Below are 14,400 nucleotides of genomic sequence, written 5' to 3'. Positions count from 1 at the left end.
GCACAAGTCATAAAATGTGCACCAAGTATGATCTGTCATATACACTGTGGACTTGGATAATTATGTGTTGATACTGGTTCATCACGTGTAACAAATGTACTATTTTGGTGCAGGATGTTGATGGTAGCAGAGTCTGGAAGCATGTCCAGGCAGGAGGTATGGTCAGTCTGTACGGTTGACCCTTAAACAGCTCATGGGTTAATGGCATCAAGGCATTGTGTAGTCAAAAGTCTGCATATATGGGTTTCCTGGGCGGTGCAGTTGTTAACCTTCTGCCTTCAGCTCAGGTCATGATCCCAGAATCCTGGGATTGAAAGCCATGTCCAGGGTGTGTCAGCGGGGGATGGGGGTGCTCAGCAGGGAGCCTGCTTCTCCCTCTCCCTCTGCCTGACACTCCACCTGCTTGTTCTCTGTCTCTCTCTGTGTCAAATAAATAAAGTCTTAAAGAAAAATCTGCATATAACTTTCAAGTTCCCCAAAACTTACCTACTATTAGCCTACTGTTAACCGGAGCCTTATGGGTAACGAACAGTTGATTAACACATACTTTATGTGTTACAGGTATTATAGACTATATCCTTGCAATAAAGTAAACTAGGGAAAGATGTTATTTAGAAAATCATAAAGAAAAAATATATTTATAGAACTGTACTATATTTATTCCCAAAAAGCCCACGTATAAGTGGACCTGTGCTGTTCAAATCTATGGTTATTCAAGGGTCACCTGTACTTTCTGCTCAATTTTTCTGTGAACTTGAAACTTCTCTAATAAAGTGTCTCCCTCAAAGGGGAAAAAAATGATGTCCCAGACCCCAACCCCAAAGACTCAAATTCAGCCGGCCAACAGTAGGGCCAAGTCTTCCGTGCAATTTGATTTAAGCTCACCTAGAGGTTCTGAAGTTCTTCAGGTTAAGAACCACCATGCCAAGTGAACATGACAACCAGGTGTCAGGCAGATAAATGATTTCTGGCTTTTGGCTTTCTTGCTGAATTCTAATTAAATTAGTATTTACACAGTTGTCTGTAATTTTCTTCCAAAGGGCATTCATAACTTTTTCCCCACTGTGGTACTAGCAAAATGCCAAATGATCTCTTTAATGAAGGAAAATAGGAAATTAAGAATCTTAAATGAAGCCTGTAACTTTATGGTTTCTGCCTTTGAGCAACATCTCTAGTTCTCATTGTCCTTATCCCCATCTAAGGCTTAAAACCTATCTTTCTGCATCATAGCAGCATCATTAAATAAAGTGAACTGTGGTTTCCATTCGGTCATTTTACTGTTAAAAATGACATACATCAGAATAAACATAATGATCAAGGAACAAATGTAAGTACATCAATTAATGAGATTTTATTAGCTGGGGTAGTGACTAAGAGGAGAGCAGTGACAGATGGCACATTTTGATGTGCACAGAACATGAGGACTGAAGACGGACTTCCTGTCCAATTGGCCATGTCTTCGTTGAAAGAAGAGGGTCTGAAAACCCAGTAAGATGTTGCTTTGGAAAATTCCAATAATTCAAAGGCTTGGCAGTGTGAGTAAATTATCCACAACTTGCTTCTCTGCTGTGATGTGGCTTGCCTTACCTGTTCTTCTTCCTCTGACCAAATGCCTTCTATTTTTAAAGAAGAGATAATTACACATTTTGAAACAAGTACCTTGCTGTTCCTGGGCTAGGAGTCGTTTAGGTCATCAAAGGATCCCATCACTGATCAAACCAAAAACAACCAAGGGCCTAATTCTTAACTTGGTTACATGTAAGACTCATCTGTGGAACTTAGAAGAATCTCTGGTCAAAGCCTCAGAAATTCCTTTTTCTTTTTTTTTTTTAATTAAAGATTTTATTTATTTATTTGACAAGGAGAGACGAACACAAATGGAAGAGTGGAAGAGGGAGAAGCAGGCTTCCCACCGAGCAGGGAGGCCAATGCGGGGCTCAAGCCCAGGACCCTGGGATCATGACCTGAGCCGAAGGCAAACACTTAGCAGCTGAGCCACCCAGGCACTCCCCAGCCTTGGAGATTCTGATGGAGTTGATATAGGTTGGAACTTGGGCATTAAAATTTTTTCATATCCTCCCCAGGCAGGATCAGCTACATAATTTGCAGGGCTCATTTCAATATAAAAATACAGGACTGTTGTTTACAAATTTAAAAGGTTAAGATGGCGATAGCAGAACTGAAACCAAGTGTGGAGCCCTTCTTCGAATGAGACCCCATTGGACTATATGGGTCACGCACCCATACAACTGGCCCTGTGCCACATGACGCTAATATGCTAACAGTGTGACAGCCATCAGACCACGGGGTTTCCCGGCTGGGCCTCACTGCTGTAGTTGGGGGGTTCTTCATCACCATCGCTGTCTTCACACACATTAAGCTGTTTGTAAGCATCACCTAACCCTTGCATTAAATAACATTATGGAGGGAAAATGGTGATTCTGTCCCCATTTTTCAGAAAAGCAAACTGAGGCTTTGCTAAATTAAGTGTTGTCCCTGGTGTCTTTGAGGGGTAGGCAGTTGCCCTGCCTAGACTGAAACCTGGCTACCCACATTCTGGATCCTACATTGTTAATCAGTGTCCTAACTACAGGTCCACGAGTAAACAGTTTTTGTTTTTGTTTTTAAGAATTATCTGTGTGGGATGTCTGGGTGGCTCAGTGGGTTAACTCCTTTGTCTTCGGCTCAGGTCATGAACCCAGAGTCCTGAGATAGAGCCTTGCATAGGGCTGTCTGTTCAGCAGGGAGCCTGCCTCCCCCTCTCTCTCTGCCTTCCTCTCTGACTACTTGTGATCTCTGTCTGTCAAATAAATAAATAAAATCTTAAAAAAAAAAAAAAAAAGAAAGAAAGAGGAAGAAAAAGAATGTTTTGTGTAACCCCAGTGCTAAACGAAAAGGAAGATTCTATGCCCGGAAAGAGATTCATGTCTAAAAATCCATGTGATTTAATTTATTCTCTTGATACATCTTATTGTACCTTCCTTTATTGTTTTTGCTTTGCTTATCTTTTTATTTTGCTGTTATATTGCACATGCACTGGATAGAGCATATACAGACATGAATATACATAGATAAGAATATAATTTTTATAAAATTCCGCTTACAAAGCTCAGAAAGGGATTCAGAAGCCCCCAAACCTATGTCTTCTGCAGCCACTCTCCTTCAAAATGTCTCTGGGGTAGATTGTGCACAGAGAGCACGCAGGAACGCTCCAAGGAAGACCATGGTTTCTTAACCTTGACTCAGGATTGTGCAGTAGCTTTGTTCACTGACTCAATGTAGTTCTCCAGTGCACCCCACCCCAAAGAAGAAGATGGTGGAAATAAGCAGACATCTACCTCCAGGAACGTTTCATTAGGTCCTCAGGGACACTCGTGAGTGGTGCACACTTCGATGTACTTGTTGAGACGAAGCTTAGTGCAGGGGTGGCTCTTGCAAGTAAAAAGGTGATATACTTCCCTCCCCACTCTCTTTCCCAGCTGCGTGTGTCACGGCTATGTCTTATCAGAGCCTTGAGCTCAGTCTTCTGATCATGTGTAACATGAAGCTCTCTTAGACCATGAACTCCGGAAGCACAGGGAATGAGTTCTACTCAGTGCTGTATCTTCGACTTTCCACTCAGCCTCCTGTTTGGCCTTCAGTATTTATTCAGTGAATCAGTGCAAGCGTGAATGAATGAACAGCTTTCAAAAGGAGTGAACTCTGAAATTCACACATTCAGTGACAACACGGAAATCCTTCAAAGACTTTATTCTTCTCCCCACACTTTCAGTGACTGCAGCTGCTGTCTGTAAATTTTTACAGCATTTCACTTACTTTCGTTTACATTCCTCTGTGGGTTTTAAATCACTCCTTACTTTTCCAGTCATCATGTGTATTTTATGGAAATTCGTCAAAGGGTTTACTTGTACTGCTTCAGAGAGTTGTTTCGGGAGCTACTATGGATCTTAGCTTTGGGGAGGATTTTCATTCCTAGCAAAAGGCTGCAGCATGGAAAGTACAAATTCAGGATCGCCCAAGCTCTTGACAGGGACTGGGGACTAGAATTATTAGGTGAGTGTTAGCTTACCTTTCCAATTTCCATTTCCCTTCATTTTCTCTTATCTTCTAGTTCCTATACTTCCCAATATAATGTCAAAAGCACTGACTATCATGGAAGACAGAAATTTGAATATATATACGTAATCAATCCCACAGCATTTTTATTTTATGTGGATGGTCTGCGTACTTAGGCAGTCCTACTTTTTTTTTTTTTTTTGCAAAGAGATTTGCATGTAAGAATAATCTCTAGTGTCAAGTCTTCTGCTTTTAACAGCATTTTTCAATTTGTGAGTATTTGTGAGTATTGTCTAACATAGTCATATGCCCCAAGCTTCGTCTTTCTGCCCACTGGTCATAGATACCCACAATTCTGGGTTAAAAAGGGTCCTTCTTAGCCCCAGGAGAGCACCAGCTTTCATGTCTGTGTTTATCTCTTTCTGTGATTTCAACATTCTCCTATTTTCTGGCCCTTCAAGATTTTCCATACTTTCTTGTGAGCCAAACACATCATTTTGAAAGTGTTTTGCTGTGGCAGAGAGTCTCTGAGTTTTGAGTCCACAATACTGCTGGAAGTAGACACTCTCATTCCGTGGTTTTGATTATGAACACCAGCCTGATCTTAACTCCTTTCTCCTGCCCCCTGTCTTCCCTTTGTTTGGACAACTCTTCTTTATTCTTCAAAACCCAGTTTGGAAATAACTTCATATTGAACCCTTTCTATATAGACAATGAATAACTTCCTCCTGTCTGCTGTTTCTATAATTATACAACATTTCCTTTTTGTACCTATCATACTGAAATCTGTTTATAAGCCTGTTTTTATCACAAAGGTATAAATTCCTTGAGGGCAGAGGCCAAATCATACTCATCTTTTCCCCACCAGGTTCCTAGTAGAGTATCTAAAAGAAATGAAAGACAGAAAAAATATTACAGAAAGGATATAAATCCTGTTGCTTTCTTTTTCTTTTTTTTCTTTTCTTTTCTTTTTTTCTTCAGTGTTCCAAAATTCATCGTTTATGCACCACAGCCAGTGCTCCATGCAATACTTGCCCTCCATAATACCCACCACCAGGCTCACCACCCCCCACCCTACTCCCCTCCAAAACGCTCAATTTGTTTCTCAGAGTCCACAGTTTCTCATGGTTTGTCTCCCCCTCTGATTTCCCCCAACTCATGTCTCCTCTCCAACTCCCAATGTCCTCCTTCTTATTCCTTATGCTCCACAAGTAAGTGAAACCATATGATAATAGACTCTCTCTGCTTGACTTATTTCACTCAGCATAGTCTCCTCCAGTCCCATCCATGTTGATACAAAAGCTGGGTATTCGTCCTTTCTGATGGACGCATAATACTCCATTGTTTATATGGACCATATCTTCTTTATCCATTCATCTGTTGAAGGGCATCTTGCCTCTTTCCACAGTTTGGCAACTGTGGCCATTGCTGATATGAACATTGGGGTACAGATGGCCCTTCTTTTCACTACATCTGTGTCTTTGGGGTAAGTACCCAGTAGTGCAATTGCAGGGTCATACAGGGTAGCTCTATTTTAAACTTCTTAAGGAATCTCCACACTGTTTTCCAAACTGGCTGCACCAACTTGCATTCCCACCAATAGTGTAAGAGGGTTCCCCTTTCTCCACATCCTCTCCAACAAGATAGTTGTTTACTGACTTATTAATTTTGGCCAATCTAACTGGTGTAAGGTGGTATCTCAGTGTGGTTTTGATTTGAATATCCCTGATGGCTAATAATGATGAACATTTTTTCATGTGTCTGTTAGCCATCTGTATGTCTTCTTTGCAGAATTGTCTGTTCATGCCTTCTGCCCATTTTTTGACGTGATTATCTCTTCTGTGTGTGTTGAGTTTGAGGAGCTCTTTATAGATCTTGGATATTAGCTCTTTGTCGGTAGTGTCATTTGTGAATATCTTCTCCCAATTCATGGGTAGCCTCTTTGTTTTGTTGACTGTTTCTTTTGCTGTGCAGAAGCTTTTGATCTTGATGAAGTTCCAAAAAGTTCATTTTCGCTTTTTTTTCCTTTGCCTTTGGAGTAAAATGCCTTTGAAAGAGGTTGCAGTGGCCAATGTCAAAGAGATTACTGCCTATATTCTCCTCTAGGATTTTGATAGATTCCTGCCTCACATTGAGGTCTTTTATCCATTTCGAGTTTATCTCTGTCTATGATGTAAGAGAATGGTTGAGTTTCATTCTTCTACACATAGCTGTCCAATTTTCCCAGCACCATTTATTGAAGAAACAGTCTTTTTTCCACTGTATATCTTTACTGCTTTGTTGAAGATTATTTGACCATAGAGTTGAGGGTCCCTATCTGGGCTCTCTACTCTGTTCCACTGGCCTATGTGTCTGTTTTTGTGCCAGTATATTGCTGTCTCGGTGATCACAGCTTTGTGAGTAAAGCTTGAAATCAAGTAACGTGTTGCCCCCAGTTTTGTTTTTCTTTTTAAACATTTCCTTAGCAATTTGGGGTCTCTTCTCATTCCATATAAGTTTTAGGATTGTTTGTTCCAGTTCTTTGAAAATGCTGGTGGAATTTTTATCAGAATGACATTCAAAGTATAGATTGCTCTAGGCAGTATAAACCTTTTCACAATGTTTATTCTTCTGATCCCTGAGCATGGAATGGTCTTCCATCTTTTTGTGTCTTCTTCAGTTTCTTTCATGAGTCTTCTGTAGTTCCTCGAGTACAGATCCTTTACCTCTTTTATTAAGTTATCCCTAACCAAACCTAGAATATCCCAGGTATCTTAAGGTTCTTGGTGCTATAGTAAATGGAATCAATTCCCTCATTTCCCTCTCTATATTTTCATTGTTAGTGTATAAGAAAGCAACTGATTTCTGTACATTGATTTTGTATCCTGCCATATTACTGAATTGCCATATGAGTTCTGGTAGTTTGGGAGTGGAGTCTTTTGGGTTTTCTATATAAAATATCATGTCATCTGTGAAGAGAGAGAGTTTAACTTCTTTGCCAATTTGAATACTTTTATTTCTCTTTGTTGTCTGACTGCTGTTGCTAGGACTTCTAGTACTATGTTGAACAACAGTGGCAAGAGTGGGCATCCTTGATTTGTTCCTGATCTCAAAGGGAAGGCTGTCAGCTTTTCCCCATTGAGGATGATATTCGCTGTGGATTTTTCATAGATAGATTTTATGAAGTTGAGGAATGTTCCCTCTATCCCTATACTTTCAATGGTTTTAATCAGGAATGAATTTAATCAGGAATTTAATGAATTTAATCAGGAATGAATGAATGCTGTGTCTTGTCAAATGCTTTTTCTTTCTTAATGTACATTGTAACTCAACTGATAGGTCGTTGCGCTGCTGACTGATCATCTTACACTAGGAAGACAGCAGAAGGGTCCTCACTGTGACTGTTCTCCAAGACAGGAAAGAATAGCTCTTCTTGTACTTCATCAACCCCACTCCAGTGCCTGAAATATCAAAGATAGGACAAGAACAACTAGCAGAATCAAGAATAATGCTTAGTCCTCTTTTTTCTCTTTTTCTCTCTCTCTCCTTCTCTCTCTCACTCACACACACACTCACCGCCAACAAAATAGAACATCCATGAAGCTGCTTTTCCAAGTGACCAGGGAACAATTATTTGCTGCTGACACAAAGGCAACATTTCTTTTCTTTGAGACATAAACTCCTTCTCTTAAATAAGAGTTATTAAGATACAAAACCATAGAACTACCCCTGATTGGTGACACCATCCAATCAAGAGCAAAATCCTGCTTCTTTAAACCCTCCCCAAATGACTTAACACAAGCCAAAACCCTCTAAGTTTTCCTAACACCCTTTTACTGAGATATCCCCATGGAGTGTGCTCTCCATTGTGTCATTAAGTCATAAATTCACCCTGATGAACTACAGGTGTGTTCTTGGGGTATTTGGCTCTCTGACCCCCACTCTTTCCTGGCTCAGTTTGATCTTCATATGGCAAGTCCCCCTTCTCCAGTCTTAGAATAACCTTAGTTTAGTTTTATTACTCCCCTCGTGGTGCTTGAAACTCTTAAGAACCCTACCCCACTATGTAGATGAGGATGTATACTATTTAAATGATTCATGCCATATACACCAAGTCCAATGCATGTTTTAGAACACACCCAGCAATCTTACCCTACTTTTATTTTCCATCCTGGGCAAGTGGCATCCCTTCAGAGAAGACGGTGCTTCTCAGTATATGAGAACATACATTTCATGTATGTGAGAAACACTTGTGAGGCTAAAACATGGATTTCTAGGCCACAGTTCCAAAATTATTGATTCAGTAGGTTCAGGACGGGGTCTATGAATTGCACTTCTGACAAGTTCTCAGGTGACACAGAAGCTATAGTTCTGCAGACAAATTTTGAGAGTCACAGGTCTAAGAATTCAAGGGGGGAGACTATGATTTCTCAAATCGCTATAGGCCACATCTGGGGATCAAAAAACAATCAGGGTTCAAGAGCTCTCCATAAAATTTTTAAATTTTGTGTATCTAGTTAATAAGTATCTGAAAAAAAATTAAACATCTGGATGACTGCCTCATTGCTAACTATTGCAATATAATTTCAGTGCCCATATTTGTTTTTATGATTGTAATTATGCTGACACCAAAAGTAGAAGTTTAGTTGCCACTAATCAGACTAGCTAATGGAATGAGAGCAGAGGTAGACTAAACACATAAATAATGTGTCCTTAGTGAAGACCAAATGAGATTATAAATGCTATTTGGATAGACTTAGCATTAATTTGAATAGAGAAATGTCCTGGAGAAAAAGGATTGGCATAGCAGGCAATTCCATGGCACAAGAAAGCGTGAGCATGTCAGATTCAAAAGAACTCCTGCTACAGCGATCAGAACCAAATTCTCTTCATGAATGGTGCTTTAGTTTCAGAAAAATGTCATCTGTCACATAAACTCAATATTATTGTTATGAATTGTGTTGGAGTGAGGTATGGTTTGGATCCAGATAAGTGAATAGATCTCTTTTCATTGAGATGTTTTGGCATAATTTAGAAAGAGCAGAGCCCATAATCGTTTCAGTCTTCTCAGTCTTTTCATAATCTAATCTGTCAACTTCATGGATAAACTGGAGGTCAGCCATGTGGAACAAAGGTAGATCTAAACCAGCAGTTATAGAAACAAGAACCTGGCTCTTTCAGTCTAAAATTCAGATGCCGGGGGGTGGGCTAGACCTGCGATGGGTCACTAGTTACGAGCACTGAGTGTTGTATGTAATGATAAATCACTGAATTCTACTCCTGAAACCAATATTGCCCTGTATGTTTATTACCTAAAATTTTCTTTTAAAAAAAAATGCCAGGGAACTCTAATTTTTAAAATCTTCTCTATGAAGTGACAAAAACTAAGGAAAGGGAATGGATTTTAAAGAAAGACATAAAGGAAAAGTAAAGTGGAAATAGATTGGGCTGGATAATAGGACAGAAATGGAGAAGACTAAAAAAAAAAAAACCACCCACCCAAAAGACAATGAAATAAAAAAAGTCAATGGAAATATGTCTGGGAATAAAAGATCTCTGGAAAGGTCAAAGACATATTATACCTTATATTCGATGAGAATGTGAAATCTAATTATTATGACAAGGTTTATACAAGAAACCCATGATCTTTATCTTCCTGCTGTGCTAGAATCATTCATCAAAGTTAACTATATATGAACTTTATTCAAATAAGCTGAAAAACCAGCAATGTCATACCGAGTAAACAAATGACCTTATTTTAAAGGACTGGATAGATTTGAGAAATTCAACAATATACAAATGTTGTGTCTTACTATGCCCTAGAAATGGTGCTGGGCATCAGACATATAATGGTAAATACATTTCTAAAATTCCCTTTCTCAATGGAGTTTATGAGATTGAAGAAGCTATAGGAAACAACCAAGAAGTTCTAGAACATCAGAAATCAGTCAGAGGGGAGAAACATGAAACTATGAAAATATTCACAGAGAACCTGAACCAGGTTTAGAGGGTCAGAAATGGTTACATTAGGAAGTTGGAAATGAAAGGATGAGCAACCAGTCTGAACTCTATTTTCTTCCTCTAGGGGATGCTTAGAAAGAGATGCCACAGTTAAGTCTCTTCATAAACATGAGACGTAACGGTATATTTTCCGGAGGCAGAAGGGGAGTCTGCTTTATGGACTTATCTAACTGTGGTCTACCTGGTTTGTTTATGATAACTCTACTTGGAATTTATAGCTCCCTGGAGAATGTCATGTAAGATGTGTGCTTAAAGGAGACATTGGGGAGGGTATGTGCTTTGGTGAGTGCTGTGAAGTGTGTAAACCTGGTGATTCACAGACCTGTACCCCTGAGGATAAAAATATATGTTTATAAAAAATAAAAAATTAATTAAAAAAAAAAGGAGACGTCCTATAACTGAGCTAGCTCCTTCGTACATATCATCCAAGCATCATTTACAACCTCACATTTTCTACTATACATTGTCATATGGGAAAGACAGACTTCTGGTAACTTTGTTGATGGGTGACACATTTTTATGTTTCACTTGAGTGTTGCCATGGCCCATGTGCTCTGAATGTGACAATTCTACCTTCAGTGTCATCTCCGAAATGACAGGCTGTGACCTGGGGTAAGCAGGAGTTAGCCAGATAAAATCATGGTCGGGGCGGAAAGGAAGATGCACAAGGAGAGACAGAAAACTCAGTTAATAGCAGAAGGGACAGTTTGTGGAAGAGCACACTTGGGAAAGATGACAGAATGAAAGACGCACCCAGCAGAAGCCAAATCATGGAAGACCCTGGGACCCGATAGAAAGCTCACAATTCATTCCCAGAGGAATCAAACACAATTAAATCAGTTGAAGAATATAAATGATCTGCTTTGAATTTTAGAAGGAGTGTTCTAGAGTAGAAAAACGCATCAGAGAGAGGCAAGAAGACAAGATACAAAGCAATTTAAGTACTAATAGCATTCCAATTAAAAGATGGAGATTGTCACTTGAAAGAATTTCCCCGATGGAAATGCACACTGTGTGTGCCAAACGGAATTTCTGAGTGTAATTTCAGAAGCATTGTGTACAATAGTCCCAAACTGGAAATAACCTAAATGTCTATCCACAACAAAATGGGTAAGTCCATCTATTGTGGAATATTCATGAAATGGAATATACAGCAAGCGAAATGAACAGACTTTTGCTATTCACAACAACAGAAATGGATCTCGCAAATGTAATATCGAGCTAAGCAAGTCAGACACAGATAATGCATCTTCCATGATTTCGTTCATAGAAAAATAAAAACAGGCCAAATTAATGTATGGTGTTAGAAGTTAGATCAGTTGTTACCTCCGAAGGTGGAACGGCCCCTGGGAGGGGGCTGAGGCGTTCCTGGGGTACCGGCCATGCTCTCTTTCTGGGTGGTGGCCTCACGGGTGTTCACTTTGGAGGAAGCAGATTGGTTGTATCCTTTTTCTTCTGTATGTATGCTGTGTTTTAACGTCAAAATGACTTAGAAACAGACCAGAAAGCTGACGTTTATTGTCTTAGAAGAGAGAATATAAAACGATCTAATAAAATACTTTGATAAAAGTATCGAATTTCGTAATTTTGTTCCAAAATAGTCTTGAAAGCAGTGGTTTTCCATTACAAAAGCCAAGGATTTGAAAGAGAAAATAATTTGTATGTGGCTTGGTTTTTCTGCAGAAGGTTTCTGACAGACTTAGGGGAATTCTAAAAAAGTTTTGCTTTACTGATTAAAAGTAAAGCCCAGGGGGCGCCTGGGTGGCTCAGTGGGTTAAGCCGCTGCCTTCGGCTCAGGTCATGATCTCAGGGTCCTGGGATCGAGTCCCGCATCGGGCTCTCTGCTCAGCAGGGAGCCTGCTTCCTCCTCTCTCTCTCTGCCTGCCTCTCTGCCTACTTGTAATCTCTCTCTGTCAAATAAATAAATAAATCTTAAAAAAAAAAAAAAAAAAAAAAAGAATGGCAGCCCTTTAAAAAAAAAAAAAAGTAAAGCCCAGGGATGCCTGGGTGGCTCAGGCAGTTAAGGATCTGCCTTTGGCTCCGCCGGACCGGATTCTGAAAAGCAGGGAGCCGGCTTTTCCCTTTCCTTTGTCCTTCTCCTGCCCCTCTCCCATCCACCTCCCCCGTGCTCGCTCTCTCAAAGAAATAAATAAAATCTTTTAAAAATTGAGGAGGGCACGTATTGCATGGACCACTGGGTGTGGTGCAAAAACAATGAATTCTGTTATGCTGAAAAGAAATTAAAAAATAATAATAATAATAATAAAAGCAAAGCCTAGAAGACCCAAAATATTGAGCAGGGAAGAGCACATCATGGCACAAGAGTGGTTTTGTTAACACCCAGACAGGTGAACAAAACCTCTTACGGGCTGTGGGGGAAGAGGGAATTCAGCCAGACTCAAAAAGAAAAGCAGAAGAGGTAGATGAGCGCCTGAGCGGCTGCCTGGGCCCTGCTCCCCATTTTAAGTCCCAGGTGCAGATCAGTGGGGAGGGACCCTGGGGCGCAGAACCTGGGGCCTTTCTTCCAGATATTAGCCCAAAGAGACTGCAAAGCCCTGGGAGAAGCCCACATTCAAACCCCGCCAAAGTGTGGAGGAGCCATGGGTGTGGAATGGGGAGAGAGAGAAGAGGGGCTGGATGCATCCCAGGGCTTCTCTAGATCTAAAGCCAGTTGGCAGAGTGTCTAATGGCCCTTAGGTCCCAGAGAGGCATAGAAGTGAACAGGAGACCAAAAGAAAGCTGATGATAGACAAATGGTGAATTGAAACCCTGGTGCCCAGAAAACTGGAGAACAAATATGGTGGGAATTTCAGGGGGCAGATCCAGCAGTAACAGATGTTGACCCCACGGGACCCGCTAGGGCTAGGCACCCATCAGGACAGGCAAGCCAGGTCAGAGACGGCCATGGAATCCCCACACTCACCCCTAACCCCAACCCTACCCCCAGATGCCCCTCAAGGAGAGAAGGGGAAGAAAGGGAAGGATGGACAGCGACGGAGCTCTGAGTGGAAATGTCTGAATTTCCTTAGCTTGGCCAAAGTCTGCTTTTCACCACCAAGCAGAAATGAGGAATAAAGTTTTATTTTCGCCAGCCCTCAGTCTGTGACTATAAACCCTTTAACTGCTCTACATAAAAGCATTTACAAGCCGTCCGGAGGCCCCACTTGGCCTTCTCTTCACCTCCAAAAGATGCTCGTTCCAAGGTTTGGGGAAGGAATTGAAGGAGAAGATGTGTCTATTACAGATAAAGCAAGAATCATTATCCAGGCTTCTATAGCTACTGTAAGGGTTCTGGAACATGATGAAAGTGTGACTGAGAGAGAGACAGAAAAGAAAACCAACCTCTCTGTTCCTTTGGCGGTTACAGTAAAGAATGACAGGACAGTGAAAGGAAAGTAAGACAGAGCAAAGTTTCATTAAAGTACCTGCCGAAGGAGGGGCGGCTGGTGAGGCGAGACAGAGGCCCCAGAAACTCTGAGCTGTGGGATTATAGCCCTTTTTCTTTTGGGGTGTCTTAGGGTCCCAACAGTTGAGTGAGAGACCTGGATTATATCATAAGTAGCCAAGGACACAGGTCCTCTCCCAAGATGTATTCAAAAGACCTGCAGTGCTAGGGAACCACAGCCTGATTTCTGTTCTGGAGACAGAGGTCAGATAAGGACAGGAGGCTGCTTTTGGCACAAGTGCAGCAAGCACAATGAACTGAGCTCTTCCTCTACCAGGAGACCATGACCTTAGACCAGCCATGAGATGGGAGGCACCGGCTGGTCCCTGGGTGGTCGGGGCCATCTGTCAGGATGTCCAAGGTCCATCCTTCCTGCCTCACAAAAGCAGCTGCCTCCCGATCAGAATCAGGAGACATCTCTCCCTCCTGTCCGGGAATGGGATGGTTGAAGGAGATCTCCAGGGGCCTTCTGGTCCAAGCACCAGGCTTTATGCAGGAAAATGTGAAACCCTTGAGGCAGACCATTGTTTGATCTAGTTTTATAGATTTCAGGCCTGGAAATTTTACCTTCCTTGCTGGTGCTGATCACAGATACACTCAACAGTACTTCCCAACTCCTTCGTAGCCTTTCTGCCATTTCTTCTCATTACAGCCCTTGTGAAAGATGATAATTAGCCATGTTCTTTCCTGTGACTCTTCTTTCACATGAAAATAGTCATCAAAGCATCACTTCCTCTTCTTTTTATGTAAGATAAATAATTTCAACTCGTTTAACCTTTCCTCATTGGTCCTGTTGAAGATCATCCTGTTTTTGATTCTCAGCACCAATTTTTTTTTTTAATGTGAAGATCAAAATAGAACATGATGCCTTCTTTGGTGAGTAGGAAAATTACTTCTCA

This window comes from Mustela nivalis (assembly GCF_964662115.1).
Source record: "Mustela nivalis genome assembly, chromosome: 2".
In the NCBI taxonomy this organism is placed as follows: Eukaryota; Metazoa; Chordata; class Mammalia; order Carnivora; family Mustelidae; genus Mustela; species Mustela nivalis.
The sequence above is the reverse complement of the archived record's forward strand: the minus strand, read 5'-3'. Positions refer to the sequence as shown.